This window comes from Crocuta crocuta, unplaced genomic scaffold (genome assembly GCF_008692635.1).
Source record: "Crocuta crocuta isolate KB4526 unplaced genomic scaffold, BGI_CrCroc_1.0 scaffold108, whole genome shotgun sequence".
NCBI classification, from domain to species: Eukaryota; Metazoa; Chordata; class Mammalia; order Carnivora; family Hyaenidae; genus Crocuta; species Crocuta crocuta.
The window spans coordinates 2,087,976-2,099,436 of NW_027532825.1; positions in this window are offsets into that span (position 1 = coordinate 2,087,976).

Below are 11,461 nucleotides of genomic sequence, written 5' to 3' on the forward strand. Positions count from 1 at the left end.
TGACTGCTCCTTTGAAAGCAAAGGAAGCAACACAAGACATTAAGAATCAAAGAAGCAGGATGCAACCAAAGGAACCCAGTCACTTTCTAGTAACTTATCCCCCTCTGAATGGAGTTCTGTAATTTTCACAGTAAAGAATTCAAAATAGTGGTTTCAAGAAAGCTCAGTGAGCTATATGAAAACAGAAAAAAGAGGAAATTCAGTAAAGGAGGAAAACAAGACACACACAAAAATGAGAAGTTTAACAAAGAGATAGAAATCATAAAACAATCTGGTGTTGAAGAATGCAATGGATTTAATTTTGTTTTAAAAATGCAAGAGAGAGCATTGATAACAGATGTGATCAACAGAAGATAGAATCTGAAAGAGAAGACATAATTTGAAATTAATCTAGTCGGAGACAAACAAAGAAACAAAAATGAAAAAAAGTGAAGAAAGCCTACTTGCATTGTGGGAAACCATTGAGAGAAGCAGCTTACAAATTACTGGGGTCCTAGGAGGAGAAGAAGGGGCAAAGAGGGGAAAGGAGTATAGAAAGCTTATTTAAAGAAATCATGACTCGGAGCCTCCGAAATCTTAGGAGAGATTTGAACATCCAGGTTTGTGAAGCTTTTGAGTTCCCCCGAATTTTCCACCTCAAAGAATCTTTTCCAAGACACATGATAATAAAACAGTCCAAAAATCAGAGACAAAGAAATAATTTTGAAGACAGCAAGAAATGGGCACCTGGGTGGCTCAGTTGGTAGAGTTTTGGACTCTTGATTTCAGCTCAGGTCATGATCTCAGGGTCATAGGATTGAGCTCCGCATTGGGCTCCATGCAGAGCAGAGCCTGCTTAAGATTCTCTCTCTCTCAATCTCTCTCTCTCTCTCTGACTTGTTTTCTCTTTGTCAAAGATAAAATAAAAAATAAAATAAAATGAAAAAAGGAAATAAAAAGAAAGGAAAGAAACAAAAGCAGGAAGAGAAAAGGTACCCTCACAAACAAAAGAACTGTCATAAGGTAATCAGTGACTTTCTCAGCAGAAATTTTGTAGGCTCTGAGATAATGAAATAGTACATTCAAAGTGCTAAATGGACACACTACCACCCAGAATACTTTACCCTGGAAAGGTGTCCATTAGAAATGAACACAGATATCTGTAAGATATAAGATAGGTATCTATCTACAAGATAGACTTTCCCTGACATTTAAAAGTTGAAGAATTTCACAAATCCTAGACTTACTTTATAATAAATGCTGGAAGTTCTTCAAGCTGAAACAAAAGGGTGCTAATTAGGAACGTGAAAATATAAAATACATTTAGTAAAGGCAAGTATATAGTCAAACTCAGAATATATGATTCCATAATATGGTGGTGTGCTGGTCACTTCATTCTAGTGTAAAGGTTAAAGGACAAAAGTATTAAATATAACTGTGTCTACAATGATAAGTTAATGGATACACAATATAAAATATGTAAAATTGTTATATCAGAGCATAAAAATGTGAGGGGAAGAGTAAAAGAGCAGAGTGATTCTATATGATTAACGTTAAGTTGTAATCAGCTTGAAATAGACTTTTAAAGCTATGAAATATTTTATGTAAAGTCTCATGATAATCACAAAGCAAAACTTACATTAGATACACAAAACATAAAGAGAGCGGAATCAAAGCATATGCACCATGAAGACTCACTCAATGGGGAGAAAATAGTCTTTTTAAATAGTGTTGGAAAAACTGGATATTCACATAAAAAGATTGAAATTGGACTCTTTCTTATACTTCTCAGAAGAAAGAAGCTGAAATGGATTAAAGTCTTAAATGCAAGGCCTGAAACTGTAAAACTTCTTGAAAAGAAAAAAAAGGAAAAAAACTCCTTGGCATTGGCCTTGGCAATGGTTTTTTTTGTCCATGAATCCAAAGGCATAAAAAAACAAGTGGGGCAACATCAAACTAAAAAGTTTTTGCGGGGCCCAAGGAAAAAAATCAACAAAATGAAAAGGCCACCTATGGAATGAGAGCAATGATTTGTCGCTCATGCATTAATAAGGCATTAATATGCAAAATATGTAAGGAACTCAAACCATTCAATAGCAAATGAACAAATAATCTGATTTTAAACTAGGGATCTCAATAGATATTTTTCCAAAGAAGACATACAAATTTCCAACAGGCAATGAGAAAAGATGTTCAACATCACTCATCGTCAGAGAAATGTAAATTTCCACAAGGAGGTACCATCTCTTACCTGTTAGAAAGGCTATTACCAAGAAATTAAAAAAAAAAAAATGACGTGTTGGCAAAGGAAGGGACTAGATCCCTGTGCTTTGCTGGTGGGAATGCAAACTGGTGCAGCCCCAGTGGAAAGCAGTATGGAACTCTCCCAAAAAACTTAAAAAAAGTTTGCCTGGGCAGCTCAGGAGGGTAAACCTTAGATTTCGGTCCAGGTCATAATCTCACAGTTGCAGAGTTCAAGCCCCATGTCAAGCTCAGCATCACGCTCTGTGGGATTGTGCCTGCATCTGCCTGCTTGGGATTCTCTGTCTCCCTCTCTTTGCCCCTCCCTCCCCTTGCATGTGTTCTCTCTCTCTCTCTCTCTCTCTCTCAAAATAAATAAATAACTTTAAAAATGTAAGAAAAATAGGATAAAAATAGAAAAAAATAGAATTTGATTCATCAATCCTACTTCTGGCATATGTATCTGAAGGACATTACATGAGTATCTCAAAGTGATATCTGCACCCCCATATCCATTGTGTATTGCTCACAATAGCCAAGATGCAGAAACAGCTTAAGCTTCCACTTACTGATGAATGGATGAAGAAAAAGATATAGATTGTAAGATATAAACATGTATAAATAAATTATATGTAATTTATCTGTATATTTCATATACCTACTGGCGTGTGTGTGTGTGTGTGTGTGTGTGTGTAATTCAGCGATAAATAGAAGGATATCCTGGCATTTGCAACACCCTGAGTGGACCCTGAGGGCATTATGCTAAGTCAGAAAGAGAAAAACAAATACTGCACAGTCTCACTTCTATGTGGAATCTAAGACAGCTGAACTTCTAGAAACAGAGAATAGAATGGTAATTGTCAGGGGCTGAGGGAGGAGGCAATGTCAGTCCATGCTGACAAACTTCTAATTATAAGATGAATACGTTTCAGGGATTTGATATACAGCATGATGCCTGTGTATATAGACATACNAATTATATTTGTGTATATTTATTTATTCATATATATATAATCACGTTTGACACCTTCAACGTATACAACGTTATATGTCAAATGTACCTCATTAAAGTTGAAAAGAGGGCTTTTTAAATAATAAAGTAAATTAGTCTGAAACATCCAAAATGCTAAAAATGTAACCAGGTGATTAGTTTTACACGGAATAGTGATTGAAAAGAAATATCATCGGGAAAAATGAATCAATAATACAAATACAAATGGCTACATATACTTCTAGATTTCAACATGAAAATGAATATTTCTTCAAAATATTTTCTAGGGAAGTAAGTGAAATTAAATGGCACCTGGTTTTTTCCATATTTATTTCCATATTTCCATGTTTGAAATTTCAATAATTGATTTCACTGATGCTGTTTTCCTGCATTTTGTAAGTTTGTATATATTATTTTAAGAGAGTAAATATTCCTCCACCTTGAATCAGTGTTTCTCTTCTGATGTTTATTGATTGCATGAATAATATTCTAGCAATAATACAGGAAATAATACGAAAGAAATATTGCCACTAGATATATCAGCTGTTTTCCTTTTTTCTGTGAGTACCTGCACTTTGAACATAATAAAAGTTATACCATAGCTTTTCTTACACTTTGTTATTTGATATTATACTTTTTTATTTGATATTATACCAGACACATCTTCATGTTACTGTTGTAGTCCTTACAGTGCCTATAGCTTCAGGATCTTTAAGTATTCCCTAATATTATACCATATTTATGTACCGTAATTTACTTGATCCCTTATCTTTCAACATGTGTCTTCACTTTTAATTTCCACTACATAAATAATGCTGCAAAATCTATACATGTGCTATATATTTGCCAACTGTGAACGATATTCTTTTGGTAACTTTTCCTGGGAAAACAACTTGCGGGGACAGATTACAGGTTGTTTACATTTTATTTACAAATATAATAATTGGCTCACTTTCCCATGGTTTATCAGGGCTCTCTAGTTTTATCACTGCAGTTTTTACAACTAGTAAATGTGGCCATGCCTTTCATTCATACATGCTTCTCACCTGCACCTGCCTGACCCTGGGGAATGGACTTCTCTTTCAACTCTATTAACAGCGTCCTTGGAGGAGATAGTTTTCCTCGCAGCAAAGTGGAAGAAGGGTCGCTCACCTTCAAATCTTAGTTCCCACTCCTAGGGATTATGTTTTAAACTTTCTTCTTTGGAATGCTTGGGTGGCCTACTCTGTTAACTGTCTGACTTTTGGCTCCAGCTCTGGTCATGATCCTATACTTCGTGGGATCAAGCCCCACATCAGGCTCTACATTGACAGTACAGCACCTGCTCGGGATTCTGTCTCTCTCCCTCTCTCTCAAACTCTCCTGAGCTCTCTCTCTCTCTGTCTCTCTCATAATAAATAAACTTTAAAAATAAAAATAATAATTAGAAAAATAAATATAATTTTTTCTTGGAGATACTGCTTTAAAAAAAAAAAATGTTTCTTTGACTCTGAGTTTCTGGAAGCGAGGAGATCTTTGTGAAAACAGAAGGCCTTCCCTCTGCAAGTCTTTCTGGGAAAACTCAGCTCTTGTAAAAGACAATGAAGAACGGGAAGGTAGGTCAGACTGGAGATGAGAAGGAGCCTCGTCCTCCACTCTGTGATTCTCCCTGAGCTCTGGACTCTGAGATTTATTAAAATGCTCTAGTAGCTTCCTACTGTGGTGGGAGGTCTACATGATGGAAGGTACCTAGCCTTGTCCCAAGTCAGGAAAATATCCTTAGAAGATCCATGGAGATCCACCTGGGCATGGTCTCCAAGAGTAGACTCAGCAGAATGGGATGCAGCCAGTGTAAACTCCTCACCTGAGGGTATAAGGGACGATGTCCAAGACGCGAGGAGTCTGGAGGGAACCCTGAACTCTGAGGACCAAGTTATCAAGTGCTAACGAGCCAGTAGACTTGGGTTTGAAATCCTCCTTTATACTCACCCAGGGAGAAGGCCTGGGGGCTTTCTGGTCTGTTGTAGACACAGAGATGCAGTTATTAGTCTATTTTTTTCATTATTTTCTTATCAGGGAGTCTGAGAGATGCTATTTCATGAAAAAGAACTTGGGTTTAAAGTCTTACCTAGCTATTTTCTCAATATGTGAATTTACGTTCTCTGGATTAGAGAGTAATAACATTTCAGGTTGAATCACCGTGAGCATTAAAAGTTAGGACGGTATTCCACCTCACACCTGTCAAAATGGCTAAAATTAACAACTCAGGCAACAACATATGTTGGCGAGGATGTGGAGAGAGAGCAATCCTTTTGCACTGCTAGTGGGAATGCAAACTGGTGCAGCCATTCTGGAAAACAGTATGGAGATGCCTCAAAAAACTAATTATAGAACGACCCTGTGACCCAACAATTGCACTACTGAGTATTTATGAAATGATACAGGTGTGCTGTTTTGAAGGGGCACATGCACCCCAATGTTTATAGTGCTCTCTATAATAACTAAATTTTGGAAAGAGCCCAAATGCCCATAAACATATAAATAAAGAAGATATGGCACGCGCGCGCACACACACACACACACACACACACACACACTGGAATATTACTCGGTGGTCAAAAAGAATGAAATCTTGCCATTTGTAACAACTTGGAACTAGAGTGTATTATGCTAAGTGAAATAAGTTATTCAAAGAAGGACAAATATGATTTCACTCATGTGGAATTTAAGATACAAAAGAGATGAGCATAAGGAAAGGGAAGCAAAATAGTATAAAACAGAGAGAGAGACAAACCATAAGATACTCTTCAATACAGAGAACAAACTGCAGTTTGCTGGTGGGGTGTTGGGTGGGGGATGGGTTAAATGGGTAGGGGACATTAAGGGGGACACTTGTTGGGGTAAGCACTGAGTGTTATATGTAAGTGATGAATCACTAAATTCTATTCCTAAAATCATTATAACATTATATGTTAACTAACTTGGATTTAAATTTTAAAAAACAAAATAAAATAAAAAATTGGGATATTATTGATGTTGCCATCATTCAGATCTGTCCATACTTTTTCATTTCATCACAAAACGTTATAACATGTACTATTATTATCCCTATTTTACCCAAGAGAACACTGAGATTAAGAAAAATGAAGCATGGCATTGAATTATAAATATATATATCAGACTACAGGTGGCCAAGAGCTGTTGAAATGTACCTACTGCTCTCTTTCAGGGTATGAATTGTTTATATTCTTCATCCCTTGATATTATATTTCATACATCTCATTAAATTGCACAATTCTTTTTGCACGTGTCTGTGTGCTAAGAACACTTATCTACCCTCTAAGAATTTTTTTTAAGTGTACAATTCCATATTGTTAACTATAGTCACAATGTTTTACAGGAGATCTCTAGAACTTACTCACCTTGTATGATTGGAACTTCATACCTATTGAATAGCAACTCCCTGTGTCCCCTACCTCCCCACCCCTGGCAATCACTGTTCACTCTCTGCTTCTATGTATTAGACTATTTTCATTTTCTTACATAAATGAAACCATGCAGTATTTTTCCTTCTCCGTATGGCTTATTTCACTTACACTAGTGTTTTCAAAATTCATCCATGTTGTTACATATGGCAGGATTTCCTTCCTTTTAACGCTTAATAATAGTCTATTGTAAAGGTAATATAAATTTTTCCACTGAAGAACATTTGCATTATTTCCACATCTTGGCTAATGTGGATAATGGTAGAGTGAACATGGAAGTGCAAATGCCTTTTTGAGATAGTGATTTCTTTTCCTTCAGATAAACACCCACAAGTGAGATGGATGGATCATATAACAGTTCTATTTTTTCCTTTTTGAACAACTTCCATATTGTTTTCCATAGCGGGTGCACTGCTTTACATTATTACCAATGGTGCACGAGGGTTCTTATTTCTCTACATCCGCATCAACATCTGTTATCTTTGCTTTTTTGGATAATCGACATCTTAAAAGATGTGAGGGGACATATCCTTGTGGTTTTGATCTACATTTCCTTGATTATTAGTGAAGTTGAGTATCTTTTCATATATCTGTTACTCATTTGTATACCTCCTCTGGAGAAAGTTACTGTAATTAAAACATTATGTCGCTGGCATAAAGATCTATAAAACAGACTGATAATATAAAATAGACAGCCCAAAACTAAACCCAGGAACATGCAGCCAACTGATCTTTGACCATGATGCCAAGAACAAAAGAAAAGATAGACTCTTCAACAAAGATGTTGAGAAAACTGGATTTCCACATGCAAAAGAATGGCATTGGACCCTCATTTTATCCCATGCACAAAAACCAATTCAAAATTGATTAAAGACTTAAACAGAAGATCTGAAACTGTACTGTTCTCAGACTTTTCTCAGCTAAGGAAACAATGAACAGGGTGAAAAGGCAACCCACAGAATGCAAAAAAAAAATTGCAAACCATGTATCTGATGATAAGTTAATCTCCAAAATATATAAGGAACACCTGCAACTTAACAGCAAATATGCAAACAGATAAAGATATAGATAAATAAATAAACCAATTTAAAAATGGGCAAAGGATTTGCATGACTGTATAATTATTGACAGTAGAGGAATTAACCTGCTCTTTTTTGTTTGTTATGAATGCTTTGACATTCAGTGATTCCAGTTTTTATTTTTGTTCAATTATTTGGAAATATACAGCTGACCTACCTTCAGTTTTCATGGCAGAGTTTGACATTTGTTTGTAATGTCTTGTTACTCTTAGGTTAAATCTTAGAAATGGTTATCCATTCAAGTATTAAAGAGCTTATTTGGGGGGCACCTGGGTGGCTCAGTCAGTTGAGCATCCAACTCGTGATTTCGTCTCAGGTCTCAGGGTCGTGGGATCAAGCCCTGAGTCAGGCTCTGCAGTGAGCATGGAGGCTGCTTAAGAAATCTCTCCCTCTTTCCCTCTTCCTTGCTCTCTCTCTCTGCCTCTCCCTCTCCTTAAAAAAAAGAAAAAAGGTAGAATGAAAGAACAAAAGAAAAAGATGAGCTTATTTTCTTTAGCCAGATTGCCACTCGTCTTCCCTAGTAGCAGAGTAAACACTCCCTTTCACTTTTGTGTCTCACATCTACTTTGTCATTTAGTAAATCTATAGACAGAAAGAACATCATAACGTTTCTGCTATTATCATCTTGTCCCATTGATCTATATGTCCCATTGTTCTTGTTTGCGGGTTATATCGATTAAATTATTTTTTATACTGTGTCCTAAAGCCTGGTAGGGCCAATAGTACTTCTTGATTCACATACATATGTATATGCTTATATAAGCACACATATAGTTGGCCCTCAAACAATGTGAGGGTGAAGGGGGCTGACCCCCGAGTACGGTAGAAAATCTGCTCATACATTCTAACTCCTCTAAATTCTAACTACGAATAGTTTACTGTTGACTGGAAGCCTTATCAATAACATTAACAGTAATCACACATTTTTTTATGTTATATGTATTATATGCTGTATCCTTATAATAAAGTAAGCTGGAGAAAAGAAAATTTGATTAAGAAAATCCTAAGGAGAAATACTGTAAATGTACTGCCCTGCATTTACTGGGAAAATAATCTGCATATAAGTGGACTTGCAGAATTCAAACCCATGTTGTTCAGGTCAACTGTATACGCTTATATGTGTATATACACTTGTGTATACACATGCACACAGGTATGTACACACACACATATATACACACATTTTCCTTTTATTTTCCAATAGATGCATAGTCACTTGGTTGGCTACAAAATAGACCTTCCTGGTGTTTTTACATAAGTTATATATATATATGTGTGTGTGTGTGTATACATGTGTACACACATGTGTACATGTACATACTTATTTTGTTTTTATTACTATATTTTATTTAATACTTTAATTAACTTTGTATGTATCTTTATTAAAATTTTCTTATATGTAAACAATTAATGTAACCAAATACAGCTTGTTTTTTTTTNTTTACCACTTAACTTTAACCTTCTACCTTATTACCACTGCATACATTAATGCCTTTGTATTGTGGCCACCATATTCTTTATACTATATCGCTGCTATTTTTCCCTTTATTTCCAGTTACTGTTTTATGAAGAAAATACAATGGAGTCGTATCTTATAGAAAGTTAAATTCCAAAATCAGGAACAAAGCAAAGAAAGCAGAGTCAAAACCAGTCTCAAATGTCCTCTAACTAACACATAAAGGAAAGGATGCCTGGTCTTGTGAACTATTTCTCAACCTTTCCAAGCACTAGTAAGTTGATTATCACTAAGCAAAGTCTCCTCTGTCAGGGAGGAGTGAGGAAGCCCAATGAAATAAAAATTCTGACCATAAAATACATACGTGCAATGATTTGCTTTATGAAGTTACTCAGGAGTTCATTGTGGAAAGAAACCTTGCTGTCTCAATCTGCATTGATTTCTAATAACAGCTGGCATCCTACATATTTGTAGATGCATTGCATCTATGACGTGATGATTTCATTATGAACCGCCTACGTTACATACAGCCCTGGCAGCTGACAGGTCATGTCCTGGTGTGAACGTCAAGTACATGGCAGAGCCAAAACTCGAACTCAGTCTTTCTGGCTGTAAAACCACATTCTGGTAATTGCACATATCAGTGCAGAGAGAGATGTAGACAGTGAATTAGAAAGCGCAAATCATCTTCTGAAAAATGTTAATCGGCAAGATGGACCCGTATTTTTATAACTTGCCATCAGCCTTAGACATTATTGCCACTTATAATATTTTGTTGCCTTCCAAATAATTAATATACTTGAAACAATGTCATAAAGGTATTAATACCTTTCTATTTCCCAAGTAATGTCAACAGCTCCAGCATTTCTTACCAATGATACCATGACATTAGGATTTTAAAATCAGTATTTTGAAGAGTCTAAGTTGATGTCAGGGAAGTTTGCAAAGAAATACAGTTATAGCTCTTTTCCCTCGAGCTACTTTTGTTCTCATTAAAGAAGAAATGTTTCTCTTTGGGGATGGAAGTCACCCCAGAAAAAACCTTGCCCAACTGATGCAGTATTTTGCAATTACCTAAGTGAGATATAGGCCCCAAATTAGGCAAAATTTAGTATGGCTCAAGTTTTCTGGGACCCTTAGATGCAATCTTCTATATTACTTTGAACAGCGTTCCACATAAAAAAAACAACTGTTTCCTGCAATCACCTTAAACCACAAGTGAATTCTCTTACTTAACATGGAATTACAGATCTAGTGGAGAGAGGGGTCTCTGGATCAGAAAGGCCTTGATCTGAGTCTACAAGAGTTTTTGGTTTCGTTTGTTTGTTTTTTGTTTGTTTGTTGTGTTTTCCATAGGTGTGTATATTCTGGAACAATGAAGTGATTTTTATAAGCACTAGTTTCTGCATCTGTAAAATGAGTTTAATACTGTGTATCCTACAAGGTTGTTATGAAGTTTAGATGCACCTATCTGAGAACTTGGCACCTAAAAATGTCTATTGGGCAGATAATGCCTCTCCTTCATTTTGCTGTTCCCTTTATGCTATTTTTTCTTCTCCTTCCCCTTTTTCTTGTCTTCCTTCCCTTTTCTTCTTCTATTGGTGTTCATTACCCTTTGTTCCCATCCTTCACCACCATCACCATCGCCATCACCACCATCATCAATATTACCATCAGTCACCACCATCACCATCATCACCATCATCACCACCATTGCCAATCATCACCAATCACTGTCATCATCTTAATCACCATCACCATCATGTCCATTATCATCATTACCACCATCATCACCATCACCATCATCATCATTATCATTGTCCCTCCATATTAAGTACTTATTCTGTTCTAGGCACCATGCCAAATACATTGTGAACATAATCACATTTATCCTCACAACATGGCAATGTCAGGAAGTAGAAGACCCTACATGAAGATAGTGAGGTCAGAGTAGTTAAATATTTCACTCAAGTCTCAGAGCTTATGAATTTCTTCCCTTTGATCTCTTAAGTTGGAGTATCCCAGGGCTCTAGGATTAATAATTTCCAGTTAAATTTATCTATCATCCATCACCTATATTTAGTCCTAGGGCTTTAGATATCATCTGTACATCAATGTGTTTATATAGCCCAGCTCAAATAATTCCCCTAAATTATGAGGCTCATCTAATTCTGAAATAATGTATACCAGTTTATTTTGTTCTTTGCTCATCACCTGCCCATAGGTTGTCACTTCAGAGCATAAGAGCATT